The following is a 27676-nucleotide window of genomic DNA, read 5'->3' on the forward strand; positions in this document are numbered from 1 at the left end:
ACTTTGGTAACACAGGCAAATGCGGGCTCTCAGCGGCAACAGCTCCTCAGCTGCGGCGGACCACAATAGCGATCACGATGACTTTGGTAACACAGGCAAATGCGGGCTCTCAGCGGCAACAGCTCCTCAGCTGCGGGGGACCACAATAGCGATCACGATGACTTTGGTAACACAGGCAAATGTGGGCTCTCAGCGGCAACAGCTCCTCAGCTGTGGTGGCTCACAATAGCGATGCGATGACTTTCAGCCCGCATTCCCCGCAGTAGAACCAGAGGCTCTGGAATTCTCAACAAAGGCCTCACCTGCGAGTAGAATCCCCCTCAAGTGTGAATCCGGACGGCTGATGGGTGAAGTCTAATGTCCCGGAGACTTCAGCAGGAGGCAAGCTCAAATCAGGCCCTTGGGTAGTTGCTTCAACAAGATGGATGAAAGTTTCAAAGTCCTTTCCCTCTCGTTACACGGACAGAGGTTCATCTTGACATCCAGAAGTAACACACATTGTAAGGGTTTTAGCACAGATCTTTATACCCCAAAAGTCTTTGTTCTCAAAAAGTCACAAATCACTGAACCCAGCCAGAACCAGTTTGGTGTCGTCCTGGAGCACTTTATTTACAAGGCTACATCCTGCCTTTCAGGAAGAGGGGGTCTGCCATCAGACGCACAGTGGGAGGTGGAGCCATCATTCACCTTGCCAGGCACAGCCCTGCTCAAATCAAAGGGTCACCCCTCCCCACACTCCGACTGCAGATCTCTCTATTTAATCCAGGTCGGGCTCAGCCTGCCCTGACCCTCCAAAACCAAACAGCCAATACACATACCAGCAAAGCACACGGGAAGGCTTAGGCAAGAAAATACCTACTTCCCAAAAGTGGTAGTTTTAAACACAGAATATAAAAATAATCGTCACTAAAAGATGCGCTTTAATATTTGGAGCTCAGGCATACTAAATTTGACTTTCCTATCATATTCCTTGAGTCAATTAGGATTATACCAATTCATACAGTCAATTTACAATAGGGAGCATTCGCGCTGTGGCACTGAATGGCAGTGGCACAGTGCCCAGAGCATCTAACACCGGCAAACACAGAGGAGACAAAAGCGAAAAATGGAAGGGAGACCAACGCCAATGGTGCCAGGTCGAACAAAAAGGCTCTTAACAAGGAATTGGTCAAAGTTCATGAGGCCTATGGCCTGCTCGACCAGACTCAGCTCGGCTTCAGGTCTGAACACAGCGCTGATTCTGCTTTAGAAGTGGCTTCAGAAGAACTCAAAGCCATCCTTGATGCGGGATCGAATGCACCTTGATACTTTTGGACCTCTCGGCTGCATTCGATACGGTCGACCATTTGATTCCGGTAGACAGACTTCACCCCGTGGGCCTCAGCGATGCTGTTTTGGCCGTATCAAGATCCTTTCTATCAGACAGGGTGCAATCTGTGACTCTGGATGACTTTTCTTCTAACTCCTTTACACTTCCATGTGGAGTCCCACAGGGCTCTTCTTTGAGTCGTGCGCTGTTTAATCATTGTATTCCACCTCTGATTTACATCTATGAAACAGCTAGGTTTGTCTGTTGTCAGCTATGCAGACGACACCCAGATAATCATCTCAGTGTCCAGTAATCCAGACGTCTCAGTCAACAGAGTCTCTGGATGTATACGGGTCACCTTTAAAGCTCTGAACGGTATTGGCCCTGAATACCTGAAACAAAAGTGTAGCAGGTACCATCCATCCGGAAGCATGCGCTCTTCCTCAGCATGCAGTGCCATTGTTCCCAAAATCAAAATAGTTGGCTGGGGCGGCAGAAATAATTTTGCCTCCTGTACAGCAGAAAGATGGAACTCTATGCCTCCTTCCTTAAGGCCAGTTCAAACCTTTATGTTTTCAGAAGGGCCCTGAAAACATGGCTTTTTAATCAATGACCTCATTGACCGGACCTCTGCTTGTCTCTTGGCTCTTTGCTTTTCCTCTACAGCAAGCAGCGCCTAGACGCCCTTTGGCAGTAGTGGCACTATATAAATAATAATTTCAATTCATTGCAAGTAATGTCATGGTAGCTCCAAGCAATGTCTGGGTGTCTCCCTACAGTAAGGCCAGTTTGTGTGGAATTTCCGTCCACTAATGGCTCAATATCTCCAACTAATGTCTGGGTATCTCCTTACAGTCATGGCAGGGTTCGTGTAGTATTTTCCTGCAGGGATGGTTGCCTGTACATGTCAATGTTAGTAAGGACTTGATTACTTCAAGAAATGTTTGGGTATCCCCTTACGGTTATGGCTCAATACTGTCAAGTCATTTCAGGGTATCACTTTACAGTAATGTGAGCTGGTGCGGTATGTCCCTCCAGTAATGGCTCGATAGCTCCGAGTAATGTCTGGGTGTATCCTTACAGTAAGGCCAGTAAGTGCGGGATTTCCCTACGGGAATGGCTCGATAGCTCCAAGGAACGTCAGGGTGTCTCCCTACAGTAAGGCCAGTTAGTGCTGTACTTTCCTACGGCAATGGCTCGATAGGTCCAAGTAATGTCTGGGTGTCTCCTTACAGTAAGGCCAGTTAGTGCGGTATTTCCCTACGGCAATGGCTCGATAGCGCCAAGTAATGTCTGGGTGTCTCCCGATAGTAAGGCTAGTTAGTGCGGTATTTACCTACAGCAATGGCTCGACAGCTCCAAGTAATGTCTGGGTGTCTCCTTACAGTAAGGCCAGTTAGTGCGGTATTTCCCTACGGCAATGGCTCGACAGCTCCAAGTAATGTCTGGGTGTCTCCCTACAGTAAGGCCAGTTAGTGCGGTATTTCCCTACAACAATGGCTCGAAAGCTCCAAGCAATGTCTGGGTGTCTACTTACAGCAAGGACAGTTAGTGCGGTATTTCCCTCCGGCAAAGGCTCGATAGCTCCAAGTAATGTCTGGGTGTCTCCTTACAGTAAGGCCAGTGAGTGAGGTATTTCCCTCCGGCAATGGCTTGATAGCTCCAAGTATTTTCTGGGTGTCTCCTTACAGTAAGGCCAGTGAGTGCGGTATTTCCCTCCGGCAATGGCATGATAGCTCCAAGTATTGTCTGGGTGTCTCCTTACAGTAAGGCCAGTGAGTGCTGTATTTCCCTACAGCAATGGCTGGATAGCTCCAAGTAATCTCTGGGTGTCTCCTTACAGTAAGGCCAAGGAGGGCGGTATTTCCCTACAGCAATGGCTGGATAGCTCCAAGTAATGTCTGGGTGTCTCCTTACAGTAAGGCCAAGGATGGCGGTATTTCCCTACAGCAATGGCTCGATAGCCCCAAGTAATGTCTGGGTGTCTCCCTACAGCAAGGCCAGTTAGTGTGGTATTTCCCTACGGCAATGGCTCGACAGCTCCAAGTAATGTCTGGGTGTCTCCCTACAGTAAGGTCAATTAGTGCGGTATTTCCCTACAGCAATGGCTCGACAGCTCCAAATAATGTCTGGATGTCTCCCTACAGTAAGGCCAGTGAGTGAGGTATTTCCCTACAGCAATGGCTCGATAGCTCCAAGTAATGTCTGGGTGTCTCCTTACAGTAAGGCCAAGGATGGCGGTATTTCCCTACAGCAATGGATCGATAGCCCCAAGTAATGTCTGGGTGTCTCCTTACAGTAAGGCCAGTGAGTGTGGTATTTCCCTACAGCAATGGCTCAATAGCTCCAAGTAATGTCTGGGTGTCTCCTTACAGTAAGGCCAAGGATGGCGGTATTTCCCTACAGCAATGGCTCGATAGCCCCAAGTAATGTCTGGGTGTCTCCTTACAGTAAGGCCAGTGAGTGTGGTATTTCCCTACAGCAATGGCTCAATAGCTCCAAGTAATGTCTGGGTGTCTCCTTACAGTAAGGCCAGTTAGTGTGGTATTTCCCTCCAGTAATGGCTCAATAGCTTTCCCTCCAGTTAAGTCTGATTGGTCGCACACTGCTCCACCTACCAAGCGTGTTACCCCAATGAAAAGTGGTCCCTGAGGTCAGCGTCGGCGAGTACGCCTATGCCCGTGTAATGCATGCAAGTATGAGTAGCGTTAGCCATCCCTGGACACGTGTTTCGAGGTAGTTGCCTCTCGTCAGCAGGGAGTAGGAAAGTGTGTGGGGTTGCTGTGTAAGCTGCTAAAATCGTTATCAGGTCAAGTACCTCTCGTAGCGCGCAGGTGCGTAACCATGAGCCCGTCGGCTCCAACGGCTCAAGGGAGCCTGAAATAAAGTTAAGTCTGATTGGTCGCACACTGCTCCACCTACCAAGCGTGTTACCCCAATGAAAAGTGGTCCCTGAGGTCAGCGTCGGCGAGTACGCCTATGCCCGTGTAATGCATGCAAGTATGAGTAGCGTTAGCCATCCCTGGACACGTGTTTCGAGGTAGTTGCCTCTCGTCAGCAGGGAGTAGGAAAGTGTGTGGGGTTGCTGTGTAAGCTGCTAAAATCGTTATCAGGTCAAGTACCTCTCGTAGCGCGCAGGTGCGTAACCATGAGCCCGTCGGCTCCAACGGCTCAAGGGAGCCTGAAATAAAGTTAAGTCTGATTGGTCGCACACTGCTCCACCTACCAAGCGTGTTACCCCAATGAAAAGTGGTCCCTGAGGTCAGCGTCGGCGAGTACGCCTATGCCCGTGTAATGCATGCAAGTATGAGTAGCGTTAGCCATCCCTGGACACGTGTTTCGAGGTAGTTACCTCTCGTCAGCAGGGAGTAGGAAAGTGTGTGGGGTTGCTGTGTAAGCTGCTAAAATCGTTATCAGGTCAAGTACCTCTCGTAGCGCGCAGGTGCGTAACCATGAGCCCGTCGGCTCCAACGGCTCAAGGGAGCCTGAAATAAAGTTAAGTCTGATTGGTCGCACACTGCTCCACCTACCAAGCGTGTTACCCCAATGAAAAGTGGTCCCTGAGGTCAGCGTCGGCGAGTACGCCTATGCCCGTGTAATGCATGCAAGTATGAGTAGCGTTAGCCATCCCTGGACACGTGTTTCGAGGTAGTTGCCTCTCGTCAGCAGGGAGTAGGAAAGTGTGTGGGGTTGCTGTGTAAGCTGCTAAAATCGTTATCAGGTCAAGTACCTCTCGTAGCGCGCAGGTGCGTAACCATGAGCCCGTCGGCTCCAACGGCTCAAGGGAGCCTGAAATAAAGTTAAGTCTGATTGGTCGCACACTGCTCCACCTACCAAGCGTGTTACCCCAATGAAAAGTGGTCCCTGAGGTCAGCGTCGGCGAGTACGCCTATGCCCGTGTAATGCATGCAAGTATGAGTAGCGTTAGCCATCCCTGGACACGTGTTTCGAGGTAGTTGCCTCTCGTCAGCAGGGAGTAGGAAAGTGTGTGGGGTTGCTGTGTAAGCTGCTAAAATCGTTATCAGGTCAAGTACCTCTCGTAGCGCGCAGGTGCGTAACCATGAGCCCGTCGGCTCCAACGGCTCAAGGGAGCCTGAAATAAAGTTAAGTCTGATTGGTCGCACACTGCTCCACCTACCAAGCGTGTTACCCCAATGAAAAGTGGTCCCTGAGGTCAGCGTCGGCGAGTACGCCTATGCCCGTGTAATGCATGCAAGTATGAGTAGCGTTAGCCATCCCTGGACACGTGTTTCGAGGTAGTTGCCTCTCGTCAGCAGGGAGTAGGAAAGTGTGTGGGGTTGCTGTGTAAGCTGCTAAAATCGTTATCAGGTCAAGTACCTCTCGTAGCGCGCAGGTGCGTAACCATGAGCCCGTCGGCTCCAACGGCTCAAGGGAGCCTGAAATAAAGTTAAGTCTGATTGGTCGCACACTGCTCCACCTACCAAGCGTGTTACCCCAATGAAAAGTGGTCCCTGAGGTCAGCGTCGGCGAGTACGCCTATGCCCGTGTAATGCATGCAAGTATGAGTAGCGTTAGCCATCCCTGGACACGTGTTTCGAGGTAGTTGCCTCTCGTCAGCAGGGAGTAGGAAAGTGTGTGGGGTTGCTGTGTAAGCTGCTAAAATCGTTATCAGGTCAAGTACCTCTCGTAGCGCGCAGGTGCGTAACCATGAGCCAGTCGGCTCCAACGGCTCAAGGGAGCCTGAAATAAAGTTAAGTCTGATTGGTCGCACACTGCTCCACCTACCAAGCGTGTTACCCCAATGAAAAGTGGTCCCTGAGGTCAGCGTCGGCGAGTACGCCTATGCCCGTGTAATGCATGCAAGTATGAGTAGCGTTAGCAATCCCTGGACACGTGTTTCGAGGTAGTTGCCTCTCGTCAGCAGGGAGTAGGAAAGTGTGTGGGGTTGCTGTGTAAGCTGCTAAAATCGTTATCAGGTCAAGTACCTCTCGTAGCGCGCAGGTGCGTAACCATGAGCCCGTCGGCTCCAACGGCTCAAGGGAGCCTGAAATAAAGTTAAGTCTGATTGGTCGCACACTGCTCCACCTACCAAGCGTGTTACCCCAATGAAAAGTGGTCCCTGAGGTCAGCGTCGGCGAGTACGCCTATGCCCGTGTAATGCATGCAAGTATGAGTAGCGTTAGCCATCCCTGGACACGTGTTTCGAGGTAGTTGCCTCTCGTCAGCAGGGAGTAGGAAAGTGTGTGGGGTTGCTGTGTAAGCTGCTAAAATCGTTATCAGGTCAAGTACCTCTCGTAGCGCGCAGGTGCGTAACCATGAGCCCGTCGGCTCCAACGGCTCAAGGGAGCCTGAAATAAAGTTAAGTCTGATTGGTCGCACACTGCTCCACCTACCAAGCGTGTTACCCCAATGAAAAGTGGTCCCTGAGGTCAGCGTCGGCGAGTACGCCTATGCCCGTGTAATGCATGCAAGTATGAGTAGCGTTAGCCATCCCTGGACACGTGTTTCGAGGTAGTTGCCTCTCGTCAGCAGGGAGTAGGAAAGTGTGTGGGGTTGCTGTGTAAGCTGCTAAAATCGTTATCAGGTCAAGTACCTCTCGTAGCGCGCAGGTGCGTAACCATGAGCCCGTCGGCTCCAACGGCTCAAGGGAGCCTGAAATAAAGTTAAGTCTGATTGGTCGCACACTGCTCCACCTACCAAGCGTGTTACCCCAATGAAAAGTGGTCCCTGAGGTCAGCGTCGGCGAGTACGCCTATGCCCGTGTAATGCATGCAAGTATGCGCGCTACGAGAGGTACTAGACCTGATACGATTTTAGCAGCTTACACAGCAACCCCACACATTTTCCTACTCCCTGCTGACGAGAGGCAACTACCTCGAAACACGTGTCCAGGGATGGCACACGCCACGCATACTTGCATTCACACTCGAGCATAGGTGTATCCGCCGACGCTGACCTTCAGGGACCATTTTCATTGGGGGAACACGCCTGGTAGGTGTAGCAGTGTGCGACCAATCTGGTTTAACTTTATATTCAGGCTCCCTTGAGCCGGTGGAGTCGACGGACTCATGGTTACGCACCTGCGCGCTACGAGAGGTACTAGACCTGATACGATTTTAGCAGCTTACACAGCAACCCCACACATTTTCCTACTCCCTGCTGACGAGAGGCAACTACCTCGAAACACGTGTCCAGGGATGGCACACGCCACGCATACTTGCATTCACACTCGAGCATAGGTGTATCCGCCGACGCTGACCTTCAGGGACCATTTTCATTGGGGGAACACGCCTGGTAGGTGTAGCAGTGTGCGACCAATCTGGTTTAACTTTATATTCAGGCTCCCTTGAGCCGGTGGAGTCGACGGACTCATGGTTACGCACCTGCGCGCTACGAGAGGTACTAGACCTGATACGATTTTAGCAGCTTACACAGCAACCCCACACATTTTCCTACTCCCTGCTGACGAGAGGCAACTACCTCGAAACACGTGTCCAGGGATGGCACACGCCACGCATACTTGCATTCACACTCGAGCATAGGTGTATCCGCCGACGCTGACCTTCAGGGACCATTTTCATTGGGGGAACACGCCTGGTAGGTGTAGCAGTGTGCGACCAATCTGGTTTAACTTTATATTCAGGCTCCCTTGAGCCGGTGGAGTCGACGGACTCATGGTTACGCACCTGCGCGCTACGAGAGGTACTAGACCTGATACGATTTTAGCAGCTTACACAGCAACCCCACACATTTTCCTACTCCCTGCTGACGAGAGGCAACTACCTCGAAACACGTGTCCAGGGATGGCACACGCCACGCATACTTGCATTCACACTCGAGCATAGGTGTATCCGCCGACGCTGACCTTCAGGGACCATTTTCATTGGGGGAACACGCCTGGTAGGTGTAGCAGTGTGCGACCAATCTGGTTTAACTTTATATTCAGGCTCCCTTGAGCCGGTGGAGTCGACGGACTCATGGTTACGCACCTGCGCGCTACGAGAGGTACTAGACCTGATACGATTTTAGCAGCTTACACAGCAACCCCACACATTTTCCTACTCCCTGCTGACGAGAGGCAACTACCTCGAAACACGTGTCCAGGGATGGCACACGCCACGCATACTTGCATTCACACTCGAGCATAGGTGTATCCGCCGACGCTGACCTTCAGGGACCATTTTCATTGGGGGAACACGCCTGGTAGGTGTAGCAGTGTGCGACCAATCTGGTTTAACTTTATATTCAGGCTCCCTTGAGCCGGTGGAGTCGACGGACTCATGGTTACGCACCTGCGCGCTACGAGAGGTACTAGACCTGATACGATTTTAGCAGCTTACACAGCAACCCCACACATTTTCCTACTCCCTGCTGACGAGAGGCAACTACCTCGAAACACGTGTCCAGGGATGGCACACGCCACGCATACTTGCATTCACACTCGAGCATAGGTGTATCCGCCGACGCTGACCTTCAGGGACCATTTTCATTGGGGGAACACGCCTGGTAGGTGTAGCAGTGTGCGACCAATCTGGTTTAACTTTATATTCAGGCTCCCTTGAGCCGGTGGAGTCGACGGACTCATGGTTACGCACCTGCGCGCTACGAGAGGTACTAGACCTGATACGATTTTAGCAGCTTACACAGCAACCCCACACATTTTCCTACTCCCTGCTGACGAGAGGCAACTACCTCGAAACACGTGTCCAGGGATGGCACACGCCACGCATACTTGCATTCACACTCGAGCATAGGTGTATCCGCCGACGCTGACCTTCAGGGACCATTTTCATTGGGGGAACACGCCTGGTAGGTGTAGCAGTGTGCGACCAATCTGGTTTAACTTTATATTCAGGCTCCCTTGAGCCGGTGGAGTCGACGGACTCATGGTTACGCACCTGCGCGCTACGAGAGGTACTAGACCTGATACGATTTTAGCAGCTTACACAGCAACCCCACACATTTTCCTACTCCCTGCTGACGAGAGGCAACTACCTCGAAACACGTGTCCAGGGATGGCACACGCCACGCATACTTGCATTCACACTCGAGCATAGGTGTATCCGCCGACGCTGACCTTCAGGGACCATTTTCATTGGGGGAACACGCCTGGTAGGTGTAGCAGTGTGCGACCAATCTGGTTTAACTTTATATTCAGGCTCCCTTGAGCCGGTGGAGTCGACGGACTCATGGTTACGCACCTGCGCGCTACGAGAGGTACTAGACCTGATACGATTTTAGCAGCTTACACAGCAACCCCACACATTTTCCTACTCCCTGCTGACGAGAGGCAACTACCTCGAAACACGTGTCCAGGGATGGCACACGCCACGCATACTTGCATTCACACTCGAGCATAGGTGTATCCGCCGACGCTGACCTTCAGGGACCATTTTCATTGGGGGAACACGCCTGGTAGGTGTAGCAGTGTGCGACCAATCTGGTTTAACTTTATATTCAGGCTCCCTTGAGCCGGTGGAGTCGACGGACTCATGGTTACGCACCTGCGCGCTACGAGAGGTACTAGACCTGATACGATTTTAGCAGCTTACACAGCAACCCCACACATTTTCCTACTCCCTGCTGACGAGAGGCAACTACCTCGAAACACGTGTCCAGGGATGGCACACGCCACGCATACTTGCATTCACACTCGAGCATAGGTGTATCCGCCGACGCTGACCTTCAGGGACCATTTTCATTGGGGGAACACGCCTGGTAGGTGTAGCAGTGTGCGACCAATCTGGTTTAACTTTATATTCAGGCTCCCTTGAGCCGGTGGAGTCGACGGACTCATGGTTACGCACCTGCGCGCTACGAGAGGTACTAGACCTGATACGATTTTAGCAGCTTACACAGCAACCCCACACATTTTCCTACTCCCTGCTGACGAGAGGCAACTACCTCGAAACACGTGTCCAGGGATGGCACACGCCACGCATACTTGCATTCACACTCGAGCATAGGTGTATCCGCCGACGCTGACCTTCAGGGACCATTTTCATTGGGGGAACACGCCTGGTAGGTGTAGCAGTGTGCGACCAATCTGGTTTAACTTTATATTCAGGCTCCCTTGAGCCGGTGGAGTCGACGGACTCATGGTTACGCACCTGCGCGCTACGAGAGGTACTAGACCTGATACGATTTTAGCAGCTTACACAGCAACCCCACACATTTTCCTACTCCCTGCTGACGAGAGGCAACTACCTCGAAACACGTGTCCAGGGATGGCACACGCCACGCATACTTGCATTCACACTCGAGCATAGGTGTATCCGCCGACGCTGACCTTCAGGGACCATTTTCATTGGGGGAACACGCCTGGTAGGTGTAGCAGTGTGCGACCAATCTGGTTTAACTTTATATTCAGGCTCCCTTGAGCCGGTGGAGTCGACGGACTCATGGTTACGCACCTGCGCGCTACGAGAGGTACTAGACCTGATACGATTTTAGCAGCTTACACAGCAACCCCACACATTTTCCTACTCCCTGCTGACGAGAGGCAACTACCTCGAAACACGTGTCCAGGGATGGCACACGCCACGCATACTTGCATTCACACTCGAGCATAGGTGTATCCGCCGACGCTGACCTTCAGGGACCATTTTCATTGGGGGAACACGCCTGGTAGGTGTAGCAGTGTGCGACCAATCTGGTTTAACTTTATATTCAGGCTCCCTTGAGCCGGTGGAGTCGACGGACTCATGGTTACGCACCTGCGCGCTACGAGAGGTACTAGACCTGATACGATTTTAGCAGCTTACACAGCAACCCCACACATTTTCCTACTCCCTGCTGACGAGAGGCAACTACCTCGAAACACGTGTCCAGGGATGGCACACGCCACGCATACTTGCATTCACACTCGAGCATAGGTGTATCCGCCGACGCTGACCTTCAGGGACCATTTTCATTGGGGGAACACGCCTGGTAGGTGTAGCAGTGTGCGACCAATCTGGTTTAACTTTATATTCAGGCTCCCTTGAGCCGGTGGAGTCGACGGACTCATGGTTACGCACCTGCGCGCTACGAGAGGTACTAGACCTGATACGATTTTAGCAGCTTACACAGCAACCCCACACATTTTCCTACTCCCTGCTGACGAGAGGCAACTACCTCGAAACACGTGTCCAGGGATGGCACACGCCACGCATACTTGCATTCACACTCGAGCATAGGTGTATCCGCCGACGCTGACCTTCAGGGACCATTTTCATTGGGGGAACACGCCTGGTAGGTGTAGCAGTGTGCGACCAATCTGGTTTAACTTTATATTCAGGCTCCCTTGAGCCGGTGGAGTCGACGGACTCATGGTTACGCACCTGCGCGCTACGAGAGGTACTAGACCTGATACGATTTTAGCAGCTTACACAGCAACCCCACACATTTTCCTACTCCCTGCTGACGAGAGGCAACTACCTCGAAACACGTGTCCAGGGATGGCACACGCCACGCATACTTGCATTCACACTCGAGCATAGGTGTATCCGCCGACGCTGACCTTCAGGGACCATTTTCATTGGGGGAACACGCCTGGTAGGTGTAGCAGTGTGCGACCAATCTGGTTTAACTTTATATTCAGGCTCCCTTGAGCCGGTGGAGTCGACGGACTCATGGTTACGCACCTGCGCGCTACGAGAGGTACTAGACCTGATACGATTTTAGCAGCTTACACAGCAACCCCACACATTTTCCTACTCCCTGCTGACGAGAGGCAACTACCTCGAAACACGTGTCCAGGGATGGCACACGCCACGCATACTTGCATTCACACTCGAGCATAGGTGTATCCGCCGACGCTGACCTTCAGGGACCATTTTCATTGGGGGAACACGCCTGGTAGGTGTAGCAGTGTGCGACCAATCTGGTTTAACTTTATATTCAGGCTCCCTTGAGCCGGTGGAGTCGACGGACTCATGGTTACGCACCTGCGCGCTACGAGAGGTACTAGACCTGATACGATTTTAGCAGCTTACACAGCAACCCCACACATTTTCCTACTCCCTGCTGACGAGAGGCAACTACCTCGAAACACGTGTCCAGGGATGGCACACGCCACGCATACTTGCATTCACACTCGAGCATAGGTGTATCCGCCGACGCTGACCTTCAGGGACCATTTTCATTGGGGGAACACGCCTGGTAGGTGTAGCAGTGTGCGACCAATCTGGTTTAACTTTATATTCAGGCTCCCTTGAGCCGGTGGAGTCGACGGACTCATGGTTACGCACCTGCGCGCTACGAGAGGTACTAGACCTGATACGATTTTAGCAGCTTACACAGCAACCCCACACATTTTCCTACTCCCTGCTGACGAGAGGCAACTACCTCGAAACACGTGTCCAGGGATGGCACACGCCACGCATACTTGCATTCACACTCGAGCATAGGTGTATCCGCCGACGCTGACCTTCAGGGACCATTTTCATTGGGGGAACACGCCTGGTAGGTGTAGCAGTGTGCGACCAATCTGGTTTAACTTTATATTCAGGCTCCCTTGAGCCGGTGGAGTCGACGGACTCATGGTTACGCACCTGCGCGCTACGAGAGGTACTAGACCTGATACGATTTTAGCAGCTTACACAGCAACCCCACACATTTTCCTACTCCCTGCTGACGAGAGGCAACTACCTCGAAACACGTGTCCAGGGATGGCACACGCCACGCATACTTGCATTCACACTCGAGCATAGGTGTATCCGCCGACGCTGACCTTCAGGGACCATTTTCATTGGGGGAACACGCCTGGTAGGTGTAGCAGTGTGCGACCAATCTGGTTTAACTTTATATTCAGGCTCCCTTGAGCCGGTGGAGTCGACGGACTCATGGTTACGCACCTGCGCGCTACGAGAGGTACTAGACCTGATACGATTTTAGCAGCTTACACAGCAACCCCACACATTTTCCTACTCCCTGCTGACGAGAGGCAACTACCTCGAAACACGTGTCCAGGGATGGCACACGCCACGCATACTTGCATTCACACTCGAGCATAGGTGTATCCGCCGACGCTGACCTTCAGGGACCATTTTCATTGGGGGAACACGCCTGGTAGGTGTAGCAGTGTGCGACCAATCTGGTTTAACTTTATATTCAGGCTCCCTTGAGCCGGTGGAGTCGACGGACTCATGGTTACGCACCTGCGCGCTACGAGAGGTACTAGACCTGATACGATTTTAGCAGCTTACACAGCAACCCCACACATTTTCCTACTCCCTGCTGACGAGAGGCAACTACCTCGAAACACGTGTCCAGGGATGGCACACGCCACGCATACTTGCATTCACACTCGAGCATAGGTGTATCCGCCGACGCTGACCTTCAGGGACCATTTTCATTGGGGGAACACGCCTGGTAGGTGTAGCAGTGTGCGACCAATCTGGTTTAACTTTATATTCAGGCTCCCTTGAGCCGGTGGAGTCGACGGACTCATGGTTACGCACCTGCGCGCTACGAGAGGTACTAGACCTGATACGATTTTAGCAGCTTACACAGCAACCCCACACATTTTCCTACTCCCTGCTGACGAGAGGCAACTACCTCGAAACACGTGTCCAGGGATGGCACACGCCACGCATACTTGCATTCACACTCGAGCATAGGTGTATCCGCCGACGCTGACCTTCAGGGACCATTTTCATTGGGGGAACACGCCTGGTAGGTGTAGCAGTGTGCGACCAATCTGGTTTAACTTTATATTCAGGCTCCCTTGAGCCGGTGGAGTCGACGGACTCATGGTTACGCACCTGCGCGCTACGAGAGGTACTAGACCTGATACGATTTTAGCAGCTTACACAGCAACCCCACACATTTTCCTACTCCCTGCTGACGAGAGGCAACTACCTCGAAACACGTGTCCAGGGATGGCACACGCCACGCATACTTGCATTCACACTCGAGCATAGGTGTATCCGCCGACGCTGACCTTCAGGGACCATTTTCATTGGGGGAACACGCCTGGTAGGTGTAGCAGTGTGCGACCAATCTGGTTTAGCTTTCCCTCCAGTAATGGCTCGATAGCGCCAAGTAATTTCTGGGTGTCTCCCTACAGTCAGGCCAGTTCGTGCAGTATTTCCCCTCGGCAATAGCTCGATAGTGCCAAGTAATATCTGGGTGTCTCTCTACAGTAAGGCCAGTTAGTGCGGTATTTCCCTACGGCAATGGCTCGACAGCTCCAAGTAATGTCTGGGTGTCTCCCTACAGTAAGGCCAGTTAGTGCGGTATTTCCCTACGGCAATGGCTCAACAGCTCCAAGTAATGTCTGGGTGTCTCCCTACAGTAAGGCCAGTTAGTGCGGTATTTCCCTACGGCAATGGCTCGACAGCTCCAAGTAATGTCTGGGTGTCTCCCTACAGTAAGGCCAGTTAGTGCGGTATTTTCCTACGGCAATGGCTCGATAGGTCCAAGTAATGTCTGGGTGTCTCCTTACAGTAAGGCCAGTTAGTGCGGTATTTCCCTACGGCAATGGCTCGATAGCGCCAAGTAATGTCTGGGTGTCTCCCAATAGTAAGGCTAGTTAGTGCGGTATTTACCTACAGCAATGGCTCGACAGCTCCAAGTAATGTCTGGGTGTCTCCTTACAGTAAGGCCAGTTAGTGCGGTATTTCCCTACGGTAATGGCTCGACAGCTCCAAGTAATGTCTGGGTGTCTCCCTACAGTAAGGCCAGTTAGTGCGGTATTTCCCTACAACAATGGCTCCACAGCTCCAAGCAATGTCTGGGTGTCTACTTACAGTAAGGACAGTTAGTGCGGTATTTCCCTCCGGCAAAGGCTCGATAGCTCCAAGTAATGTCTGGGTGTCTCCTTACAGTAAGGCCAGTGAGTGAGGTATTTCCCTCCGGCAATGGCTTGATAGCTCCAAGTATTTTCTGGGTGTCTCCTTACAGTAAGGCCAGTGAGTGCGGTATTTCCCTCCGGCAATGGCACGATAGCTCCAAGTATTGTCTGGGTGTCTCCTTACAGTAAGGCCAGTGAGTGCGGTATTTCCCTACAGCAATGGCTCGATAGCTCCAAGTAATCTCTGGGTGTCTCCTTACAGTAAGGCCAAGGAGGGCGGTATTTTCCTACAACAATGGCTGGATAGCTCCAAGTAATGTCTGGGTGTCTCCTTACAGTAAGGCCAAGGATGGCGGTATTTCCCTACGGCAATGGCTCGACAGCTCCAAGTAATGTCTGGGTGTCTCCCTACAGTAAGGTCAATTAGTGCGGTATTTCCCTACGGCAATGGCTCGACAGCTCCAAATAATGTCTGGATGTCTCCCTACAGTAAGGCCAGTGAGTGAGGTATTTCCCTACAGCAATGGCTCGATAGCTCCAAGTAATGTCTGGGTGTCTCCTTACAGTAAGGCCAAGGATGGCGGTATTTCCCTACAGCAATGGATCGATAGCCCCAAGTAATGTCTGGGTGTCTCCTTACAGTAAGGCCAGTGAGTGTGGTATTTCCCTACAGCAATGGCTCAATAGCTCCAAGTAATGTCTGGGTGTCTCCTTACAGTAAGGCCAGTTAGTGTGGTATTTCCCTCCAGTAATGGCTCGACAGCTCCAAATAATGTCTGGATGTTTCCCTACAGTAAGGCCAGTGAGTGAGGTATTTCCCTACAGCAATGGCTCGATAGCTCCAAGTAATGTCTGGGTGTCTCCTTACAGTAAGGCCAAGGATGGCGGTATTTCCCTACAGCAATAGCTCGATAGCCCCAAGTAATGTCTGGGTGTCTCCTTACAGTAAGGCCAGTGAGTGTGGTATTTCCCTACAGCAATGGCTCAATAGCTCCAACTAATGTCTGGGTGTCTCCTTACAGTAAGGCCAGTTAGTGTGGTATTTCCCTCCAGTAATGGCTCAATAGCTTTCCCTCCAGTAATGGCTCGATAGCGCCAAGTAATTTCTGGGTGTCTCCCTACAGTCAGGCCAGTTCGTGCAGTATTTCCCCTCGGCAATGGCTCGATAGTGCCAAGTAATATCTGGGTGTCTCTCTACAGTAAGGCCAGTGAGTGCGGTATTTCCCTACGGCAATGGCTCGACAGCTCCAAGTAATGTCTGGGTGTCTCCCTACAGTAAGGCCAGTCAGTGCAGTATTTCCCTACGGCAATGGCTCAACAGCTCCAAGTAATGTCTGGGTGTCTCCCTACAGTAAGGCCAGTTAGTGCGGTATTTCCCTACGGCAATGGCTCGACAGCTCCAAGTAATGTCTGGGTGTCTCCCTACAGTAAGGCCAGTTAGTGCGGTATTTTCCTACGGCAATGGCTCGATAGGTCCAAGTAATGTCTGGATGTCTCCTTACAGTAAGGCCAGTTAGTGCGGTATTTCCCTACGGCAATGGCTCGATAGCGCCAAGTAATGTCTGGGTGTCTCCCGATAGTAAGGCTAGTTAGTGCGGTATTTACCTACAGCAATGGCTCGACAGCTCCAAGTAATGTCTGGGTGTCTCCTTACAGTAAGGCAAGTTAGTGCGGTATTTCCCTACGGCAATGGCTCGACAGCTCCAAGTAATGTCTGGGTGTCTCCCTACAGTAAGGCCAGTTAGTGCGGTATTTCCCTACAACAATGGCTCGACAGCTCCAAGCAATGTCTGGGTGTCTACTTACAGTAAGGACAGTTAGTGCGGCATTTCCCTCCGGCAAAGGCTCGATAGCTCCAAGTAATGTCTGGGTGTCTCCTTACAGTAAGGCCAGTGAGTGAGGTATTTCCCTCCGGCAATGGCTTGATAGCTCCAAGTATTTTCTGGGTGTCTCCTTACAGTAAGGCCAGTGAGTGCGGTATTTCCCTCCGGCAATGGCACGATAGCTCCAAGTATTGTCTGGGTGTCTCCTTACAGTAAGGCCAGTGAGTGCGGTATTTCCCTAATTTCCCTACAGCAATGGCTCGATAGCTCCAAGTAATCTCTGGGTGTCTCCTTACAGTAAGGCCAAGGAGGGCGGTATTTCCCTACAGCAATGGCTGGATAGCTCCAAGTAATGTCTGGGTGTCTCCTTACAGTAAGGCCAAGGATGGCGGTATTTCCCTACAGCAATGGCTCGATAGCCCCAAGTAATGTCTGGGTGTCTCCCTACAGCAAGGCCAGTTAGTGTGGTATTTCCCTACGGCAATGGCTCGACAGCTCCAAGTAATATCTGGGTGTCTCCCTACAGTAAGGTCAATTAGTGCGGTATTTCCCTACGGCAATGGCTCGACAGCTCCAAATAATGTCTGGATGTCTCCCTACAGTAAGGCCAGTGAGTGAGGTATTTCCCTACAGCAATGGCTCGATAGCTCCAAGTAATGTCTGGGTGTCTCCTTACAGTAAGGCCAAGGATGGCGGTATTTCCCTACAGCAATGGCTCGATAGCCCCAAGTAATGTCTGGGTGTCTCCTTACAGTAAGGCCAGAGAGTGTGGTATTTCCCTACAGCAATGGCTCAATAGCTCCAAGTAATGTCTGGGTGTCTCCTTACAGTAAGGCCAGTTAGTGTGGTATTTCCCTCCAGTAATGGCTCAATAGCTTTCCCTCCTGTAATGGCTCGATAGCGCCAAGTAATTTCTGGGTGTCTCTCTACAGTAAGGCCAGTTAGTGCGGTATTTCCCTACGGCAATGGCTCGACAGCTCCAAGTAATGTCTGGGTGTCTCCCTACAGTAAGGCCAGTTAGTGCGGTATTTCCCTACGGCAATGGCTCGACAGCTCCAAGTAATGTTTGGGTGTCTCCCTACAGTAAGGCTAGTTAGTGCGGTATTTCCCTACGGCAATGGCTCAATAGCGCCAAGTAATGTCTGGGTGTCTACCTACAGTAAGGCCAGTTAGTGCGATATTTCCCTACGGCAATGGCTCGATAGCACCAAGTAATTTCTGGGTGTCTCCTTACAGTAAGGCCACTTAGTGTGGTATTTCCCTACGGCAATGGCTCGATAGCACCAAGTAATGTCTGGGTGTCTCCCGATAGTAAGGCTAGTTAGTGCGGTATTTACCTACAGCAATGGCTCGACAGCTCCAAGTAATGTCTGCGTGTCTCCTTACAGTAAGGCCAGTTAGTGCGGTATTTCTCTACGGCAATGGCTCGATAGCGCCAAGTAATGTCTGGGTGTCTCCCTACAGTAAGGCCAGTTAATGTGGTATTTCCCTCCAGTAATGGCTCAATAGCTTTCCCTCCAGTAATGGCTCGATAGCGCCAAGTAATTTCTGGGTGTCTCCCTACAGTCAGGCCAGTTCGTGCAGTATTTCCCCTCGGCAATGGCTCGATAGTGCCAAGTAATATCTGGGTGTCTCTCTACAGTAAGGCCAGTGAGTGCGGTATTTCCCTACGGCAATGGCTCGACGGCTCCAAGTAATGTCTGGGTGTCTCCCTACAGTAAGGCCAGTTAGTGCGGTATTTCCCTACGGCAATGGCTCAACAGCTCCAAGAAATGTCTGGGTGTCTCCCTACAGTAAGGCCAGTTAGTGCGGTATTTCCCTACGGCAATGGCTCGACAGCTCCAAGTAATGTCTGGGTGTCTCCCTACAGTAAGGCCAGTTAGTGCGGTATTTTCCTACGGCAATGGCTCGATAGGTCCAAGTAATGTCTGGGTGTCTCCTTACAGTAAGGCCAGTTAGTGCGGTATTTCCCTACGGCAATGGCTCGATAGCGCCAAGTAATGTCTGGGTGTCTCCCGATAGTAAGGCTAGTTAGTGCGGTATTTACCTACAGCAATGGCTCGACAGCTCCAAGTAATGTCTGGGTGTCTCCTTACAGTAAGGCCAGTTAGTGCGGTATTTCCCTACGGCAATGGCTCGACAGCTCCAAGTAATGTCTGGGTGTCTCCCTACAGTAAGGCCAGTTAGTGCGGTATTTCCCTATAACAATGGCTCGACAGCTCCAAGCAATGTCTGGGTGTCTACTTACAGTAAGGACAGTTAGTGCGGTATTTCCCTCCGGCAAAGGCTCGATAGCTCCAAGTAATGTCTGGGTGTCTCCTTACAGTAAGGCCAGTGAGTGAGGTATTTCCCTCCGGCAATGGCTTGATAGCTCCAAGTATTTTCTGGGTGTCTCCTTACAGTAAGGCCAGTGAGTGCGGTATTTCCCTCCGGCAATGGCACGATAGCTCCAAGTATTGTCTTGGTGTCTCCTTACAGTAAGGCCAGTTAGTGCGGTATTTCCCTAATTTCCCTATAGCAATGGCTCGATAGCTCCAAGTAATCTCTGGGTGTCTCCTTACAGTAAGGCCAAGGAGGGCGGTATTTCCCTACAGCAATGGCTGGATAGCTCCAAGTAATGTCTGGGTGTCTCCTTACAGTAAGGCCAAGGATGGCGGTATTTCCCTACAGCAATGGCTCGATAGCCCCAAGTAATGTCTGGGTGTCTCCCTACAGCAAGGCCAGTTAGTGTGGTATTTCCCTACGGCAATGGCTCGACAGCTCCAAGTAATGTCTGGGTGTCTCCCTACAGTAAGGTCAATTAGTGCGGTATTTTCCTACGGCAATGGCTCGACAGCTCCAAATAATGTCTGGATGTCTCCCTACAGTAAGGCCAGTGAGTGAGGTATTTCCCTACAGCAATGGCTCGATAGCTCCAAGTAATGTCTGGGTGTCTCCTTACAGTAAGGCCAAGGATGGCGGTATTTCCCTACAGCAATGGCTCGATAGCCCCAAGTAATGTCTGGGTGTCTCCTTACAGTAAGGCCAGTGAGTGTGGTATTTCCCTACAGCAATGGCTCAATAGCTCCAAGTAATGTCTGGGTGTCTCCTTACAGTAAGGCCAGTTAGTGTGGTATTTCCCTCCAGTAATGGCTCAATAGCTTTCCCTCCAGTAATGGCTCGATAGCGCCAAGTAATTTCTGGGTGTCTCCCTACAGTCAGGCCAGTTCGTGCAGTATTTCCCTCGGCAATGGCTCGATAGTGCCAAGTAATATCTGGGTGTCTCTCTACAGTAAGGCCAGTTAGTGCGGTATTTCCCTACAGCAATGGCTCGACAGCTCCAAGTAATGTCTGGGTGTCTCCCTACAGTAAGGCCAGTTAGTGCGGTATTTCCCTACGGCAATGGCTCAACAGCTCCAAGTAATGTCTGGGTGTCTCCCTACAGTAAGGCCAGTTAGTGCGGTATTTCCCTACGGCAATGGCTCGACAGCTCCAAGTAATGTCTGGGTGTCTCCCTACAGTAAGGCCAGTTAGTGCGGTATTTCCCTACGGCAATAGCTCGACAGCTCCAAGTAATGTTTGGGTGTCTCCCTACAGTAAGGCTAGTTAGTGCTGTATTTCCCTACGGCAATGGCTCAATAGCGCCAAGTAATGTCTGGGTGTCTACCTACTGTAAGGCCAGTTAGTGCGGTATTTCCCTACGGCAATTGCTCGATAGCACCAAGTAATTTCTGGGTGTCTCCTTACAGTAAGGCCACTTAGTGTGGTATTTCCCTACGGCAATGGCTCGATAGCACCAAGTAATGTCTGGGTGTCTCCCGATAGTAAGGCTAGTTAGTGCGGTATTTACCTACAGCAATGGCTCGACAGCTCCAAGTAATGTCTGCGTGTCTCCTTACAGTAAGGCCAGTTAGTGCGGTATTTCCCTACGGCAATGGCTCGATAGCTCCAAGTAATGTCTGGGTGTCTCCTTACAGTAAGGCCAGTGAGTGAGGTATTTCCCTCCGGCAATGGCTCGATAGCTCCAAGTATTTTCTGGGTGTCTCCTTACAGTAAGGCCAGTGAGTGCGGTATTTCCCTCCGGCAATGGCACGATAGCTCCAAGTATTGTCTGGGTGTCTCCTTACAGTAAGGCCAGTGAGTGCGGTATTTCCCTACAGCAATGGCTCGATAGCTCCAAGTAATCTCTGGGTGTCTCCTTACAGTAAGGCCAAGGAGGGCGGTATTTCCCTACAGCAATGGCTAGATAGCTCCAAGTAATGTCTGGGTGTCTCCTTACAATAAGGCCAAGGATGGCGGTATTTCCCTACAGCAATGGCTCGATAGCCCCAAGTAATGTCTGGGTGTCTCCTTACAGTAAGGCCAGTGAGTGTGGTATTTCCCTACAGCAATGGCTCAATAGCTCCAAGTAATGTCTGGGTGTCTCCTTACAGTAAGGCCAGTTAGTGTGGTATTTCCCTCCAGTAATGGCTCAATAGCTTTCCCTCCAGTAATGGCTCGATAGCGCCAAGTAATTTCTGGGTGTCTCCCTACACTAAGGCCAGTTAGTGCAGTATTTCCCTACGGCAATGGCTCGATAGTGCCAAGTAATATCTGGGTGTCACCCTACAATAAGGCCAGTTAGTGCGGTATTTCCCTATGGCAATGGCTCGACAGCTCCAAGTAATGTTTGGGTGTCTCCCTACAGTAAGGCCAGTTAGTGCGGTATTTCCCTACGCAATGGCTCGACAGCTCCAAGTAATATCTGTGTGTCTCCCTACAGTAAGGTCAGTTAGTGCGGTATTTCCCTACGGCAATGGCTCGACAGCTCCAAGTAATGTCTGGGTGTCTCCCTACAGCAAGGCCAGTTAGTGTGGTATTTCCCTACGGCAATAGCTCGACAGCTCCAAGTAATGTCTGGGTGTCTCCCTACAGTAAGGTCAATTAGTGCGGTATTTCCCTACGGCAATGGCTCGACAGCTCCAAATAATGTCTGGATGTCTCCCTACAGTAAGGCCAGTGAGTGAGGTATTTCCCTACAGCAATGGCTCGATAGCTCCAAGTAATGTCTGGGTGTCTCCTTACAGTAAGGCCAAGGAGGACGGTATTTCCCTACAGCAATGGCTCGATAGCTCCAAGTAATGTCTGGGTGTCTCCTTACAGTAAGGCCAAGGAAGGCGGTATATCCCTACAGCAATGGCTCGATAGCTCCAGGTAATGTTGGGTGTCTCCTTACAGTAAGGCCAGTGAGTGTAGTATTTCCCTCCAGTAATGGCTCAATAGCTTTCCCTCCAGTAATGGCTCGATAGCGCCAAGTAATTTCTGGGTGTCTCCCTACAGTCAGGCCAGTTCGTGCAGTATTTCCCTCGGCAATGGCTCGATAGTGCCACGTAATATCTGGGTGTCTCTCTACAGTAAGGCCAGTTAGTGCGGTATTTCCCTACGGCAATGGCTCGACAGATCCAAGTAATGTCTGGGTGTCTCCCTACAGTAAGGCCAGTTAGTGCGGTATTTCCCTACGGCAATGGCTCAACAGCTCCAAGTAATGTCTGGGTGTCTCCCTACAGTAAGGCCAGTTAGTGCGGTATTTCCCTACGGCAATGGCTCGACAGCTCCAAGTAATGTCTGGGTGTCTCCCTACAGTAATGCCAGTTAGTGCGGTATTTCCCTACGGCAATGGCTCGACAGCTCCAAGTAATGTTTGGGTGTCTCCCTACAGTAAAGCTAGTTAGTGCGGTATTTCCCTACGGCAATGGCTCAATAGTGCCAAGTAATGTCTGGGTGTCTACCTACAGTAAGGCCAGTTAGTGCGGTATTTCCCTACGGCAATGGCTCGATAGCACCAAGTAATTTCTGGGTGTCTCCTTACAGTAAGGCCACTTAGTGTGGTATTTCCCTACGGCAATGGCTCGATAGCGCCAAGTAATGTCTGGGTATCTCCCGATAGTAAGGCTAGTTAGTGCGGTATTTACCTACAGCAATGGCTCGACAGCTCCAAGTAATGTCTGCGTGTCTCCTTACAGTAAGGCCAGTTAGTGCAGTATTTACCTACGGCAATGGCTCGATAGCGCCAAGTAATGTCTGGGTGTCTCCCTACAGTAAGGCCAGTTAGTGCGGTATTTCCCTACAACAATGGCTCGACAGCTCCAAGCAATGTCTGGGTGTCTACTTGCAGTAAGGACAGTTAGTGCGGTATTTCCCTCCGGCAAAGGCTCGATAGCTCCAAGTAATGTCTGGGTGTCTCCTTACAGTAAGGCCAGTGAGCGAGGTATTTCCCTCCGGCAATGGCTCGATAGCTCCAAGTATTTTCTGGGTGTCTCCTTACAGTAAGGCCAGTGAGTGCGGTATTTCCCTCCGGCAATGGCACGATAGCTCCAAGTATTGTCTGGGTGTCTCCTTACAGTAAGGCCAGTGAGTGCGGTATTTCCCTACAGCAATGGCTCGATAGCTCCAAGTAATCTCTGGGTGTCTCCTTACAGTAAGGCCAAGGAGGGCGGTATTTCCCTACAGCAATGGCTCGATAGCTCCAAGTAATGTCTGGGTGTCTCCTTACAATAAGGCCAAGGATGGCGGTATTTCCCTACAGCAATGGCTCGATAGCCCCAAGTAATGTCTGGGTGTCTCCTTACAGTAAGGCCAGTGAGTGTGGTATTTCCCTACAGCAATGGCTCAATAGCTCCAAGTAATGTCTGGGTGTCTCCTTACAGTAAGGCCAGTTAGTTTGGTATTTCCCTCCAGTAATGGCTCAATAGCTTTCCCTCCAGTAATGGCTCGATAGCGCCAAGTAATTTCTGGGTGTCTCCCTACACTAAGGCCAGTTCGTGCAGTATTTCCCTCGGCAATGGCTCGATAGTGCCACGTAATATCTGGGTGTCTCTCTACAGTAAGGCCAGTTAGTGCGGTATTTCCCTACGGCAATGGCTCGACAGATCCAAGTAATGTCTGGGTGTCTCCCTACAGTAAGGCCAGTTAGTGCGGTATTTCCCTACGGCAATGGCTCAACAGCTCCAAGTAATGTCTGGGTGTCTCCCTACAGTAAGGCCAGTTAGTGCGGTATTTCCCTACGGCAATGGCTCGACAGCTCCAAGTAATGTCTGGGTGTCTCCCTACAGTAAGGCCAGTTAGTGCGGTATTTCCCTACGGCAATGGCTCGACAGCTCCAAGTAATGTTTGGGTGTCTCCCTACAGTAAAGCTAGTTAGTGCGGTATTTCCCTACGGCAATGGCTCAATAGTGCCAAGTAATGTCTGGGTGTCTACCTACAGTAAGGCCAGTTAGTGCGGTATTTCCCTACGGCAATGGCTCGATAGCACCAAGTAATTTCTGGGTGTCTCCTTACAGTAAGGCCACTTAGTGTGGTATTTCCCTACGGCAATGGCTCGATAGCGCCAAGTAATGTCTGGGTATCTCCTTACAGTAAGGCCAGTGAGTGAGGTATTTCCCTACAGCAATGGCTCGATAGCTCCAAGTAATGTCTGGGTGTCTCCTTACAGTAAGGCCAAGGAAGGCAGTATTTCCCTACAGCAATGGCTCGATAGCTCCAGGTAATGTCTGGGTGTCTCCTTACAGTAAGGCCAGTTAGTGTGGTATTTCACTCCAGTAATGGCTTGATATCTCCAAGTAATGTCTGGGTGTCTCTTTCCGTTAAGGCCAGTTAGTGTGGTATTTCCTTACATTAATGGCTTGATAGCTCTGTAGGAGAGTAGGATCTGCTTCTTATGGTTACCCTCACTTTTTGCTGATGTCGACTTTAGTCTGGCTGGGGCCCCGCTATTCAGGACCCCAGCCTAGCTGCTTCCTCTCGAAATTGATTCCTGGTACCTTAGGTACACAACAGATTGGATTTTGAGGTGCCCTTATAAGTCCCTAGTATATGGCATACTATGTACCCAGGGCATAGGTACCCCAGAGGCCTACCAGGGGCTGCAGCATGTATTATGCCTCCCCTGGGAAGCCCTCCAAAATGACACCACAGGTCTTCTACTGCAGCCTGGGTAAGGTGGTGCATGCACCCCTTACAGAGATATAGGTTCACTATACCTCAACTATCACTGCACATATAAACTTATCAGTCACCCCTATAGCAGGCCTTATCAATCCTGAAGGCAAGGTGCTTGGTTCTGTGTGAGAGGGTGCCCATTCATGAGCAGAGCCCCCCTGCAACCTTCGGAATCCATTCTCCGGGGTTGTCTGTGATGCAGCCTGACCATATACTCTTAAGTGCATTATAACCAAACGGTAAATGCTAACTTTGGACTGGCTGCACGGAAACATGTTGTGTTTGGTATTAAACACCTTGGAATCATACCCTCACACCAGTAACTGGTGTGGGTGTATGATCCCACCCTTCTAGAGAGAGAGACATGACAGCACGGGTATACCCAGTACCAGCTTATAAGAGCCCTGGCATCAAAAAATGGATGCTGCAGCCACAGACACGGGTCTGGCCTCCTGCTGCTGACCGAAACTCCGGCAGGGGAGGCCTGGACAATAGGTTTCCTGTCACAAGGGAGGTGTTACCACCTCCCAGACAGGCCTTAGTGGATTAGGGCTGGGTGGGAGCATTCCAGGAGTGCTTTGAAGGCCGGCACTGGGGGCACATTTGGTGTCCCTGTGCATAGTCCAGCTCAAACCGGTTGCAGGGGCTACCAGCCCCTGCTCTTCCGCGAAACTGGACAAAGGAAATGGATGTAGCCCCCCCTCTTTCCAAACTCTCCCATAGGTGGGTCCCCTGAGTTAGTCCAACCCCTTTCTTGGGCGTAAAGAAGGAACCTCTGTAACCAGAACTTTAGATATCCCTGGCCGAAACTCTGAAACTGAATACTGGAACTTCGACGATCTGTTCAACGCCAGATGACTGAAGAATCTCCCTTGGAGTAAAGGAGTTACTCCCCTGCTTGGCAGGCACCAAAGACGCATCTGTCTGGTCTGCATCTCCGAAGCTCCTGCCGGACACCGGAGACTTTGCAACACCAGAGGTGGATTTCCAGACTTCCCAGAGGCCAAACTGAGTCCTCAGCAAAGCTGAGACCCGTAGCCCTCGTGGGTACCGTGGAACTGGAACCCCTGAACACCATGCACATTTGCAAGTGCATCAGCTTCTCGACGTCCCTCTGGGCTGTGCATTGGGTTCCTTGTAGCCCAGACCCTGAGCAGAAAATCCACCGAAGATTGTTGGCCTACCCATTCCGAGTGACCCGTGGGCCGCCCTTTTGTGATTCCTCTTGAGGTCCCTTTGCGGTCCCTGGTCCGTCGACTGGTGGGTCCCTGTGAAGGAACTCTTACATTAATTGGGCTTTCCTGGTTGCTCCAGATGTGCCTGACTCTTCATTGCTTGGGGAGTCCACAGGACCTTGCTGGTCCGCACCGATGCATCTTTCTCCTTTCGGGGGTTGCTTTTGCCAAGGCTTGTTGTGTCCAATCTGGGCACCGACGCTGCAGCACTCGACATCCTTCATGGGACAGCTCGAATCCAGCTCCTGTTGCCCTCTACGCCTCCTGGTCCTCGTGGCTGAAGAGTCAAGCTTCATCTCTTCGCACCTGAAACACCCAACATCGGTGGGCATTTGTCTATCGTGCCACTGGTCACTGGCAAGTGACCCAGACACTGTCCCCTCTGCTTTCAGGTTCTTCACATCTCCGATCCAGGCTTGGATCTCTTCGGACACTTCGCATCTTCCTGGCAGCAGCTCTTCTTCGCAAGTTGCCATTAAAAAACGACGACGCGACCCGACGCCATTTGACGCCTATGCACCCGGCTTCCCTGGGTGAGGTAACTCGAGTACTCCAGTGCTCTCGTGGGTGTTGACCCTAGAACTGTCTAAGTCCAAGAGGGTTTGGTCCTTGTCCATTTCTAAGTGTCCTTTAACTTTAAAGATCTAACCGCGACTTTCCCCATAGACGCTAACGGGAGCTTGCGGCTGTGTTAGCACACTACACACATCCCCTCCTGGGTCCCCTGTGTCACTACCTTGGGTGGTTCCTTGGGGTCCCAGCGATTCTACAGGCTCTAGGCCTTGTGTTTAGTCAAGTTGTAGTTCTTATACTATTTTCTTAGTGTTGGACTTGGCCCTTCTGGCAGGTTCACCCCTGGACTTTTTGGCTTTTTATTGGTGACTTGGTGTGGTAATTTTTTTGGTTTCTGCGCACTTTCCCTGTGTCCCAGGGTAAAGTGCGTGCGTGCTCTGAGTGCATGTGGTGAGATAGGCCTGCCCTCCCATAGGAATGCATGGGGAGTGTATGTGTCCCTAGTAGTTCCTGATGCGTGGGGTGGGCAGGCCCAAGTTTGGTATGTGCGGACTCGTGGAAGTGAATGCTGCGCGATGATGTGTGCGGCGTGCATGTACCTAGTGTGGAAGTGCCACTTCTAGAAGTGGGCACTTCTGTGTGCAGTGTGTCTGTCGCGTGATTGGCTGGTTGTGTCATGTGACGGGCTAGGGATTCCCCAGAGTCAGGATGAGTCACCCAGTGGTGAATGGGGAGATCAGCAGCTAGATGGGTGGGAGGAGTACACCTGGGTCCTGAATAGGACAGGGTTTTCCACACACAATGCTGGCCCGCCCCCTGTGGTGCGACTGACGACCCTAGCCCTGCCAGTGAATAGAGTGAGGGGCTGAGCACATCAAGGGTGCTCCCCAACCAGCTGCGACTGGTTTTCCCCCTCACCCTGAACCCAGAACAAAGGGTTTGCCTGTATAAAAATGGGGCTGTGTCCCCACAGAAACTGTTCTCTGCCAGGATCTTACCTGAGGGGGGGCTGCTGCTGCTGGACCAGAGGACCGCCACCTGGACTACCTCCCTGCCTGGAGGCCCAGTGAGCTGGCTCTGGGTCCAGCCTTGCCCCCACCCC

The sequence above is a fragment of the Triturus cristatus genome, chromosome 9 (assembly GCF_964204655.1).
Source record: "Triturus cristatus chromosome 9, aTriCri1.1, whole genome shotgun sequence".
Taxonomy (NCBI): Eukaryota; Metazoa; Chordata; class Amphibia; order Caudata; family Salamandridae; genus Triturus; species Triturus cristatus.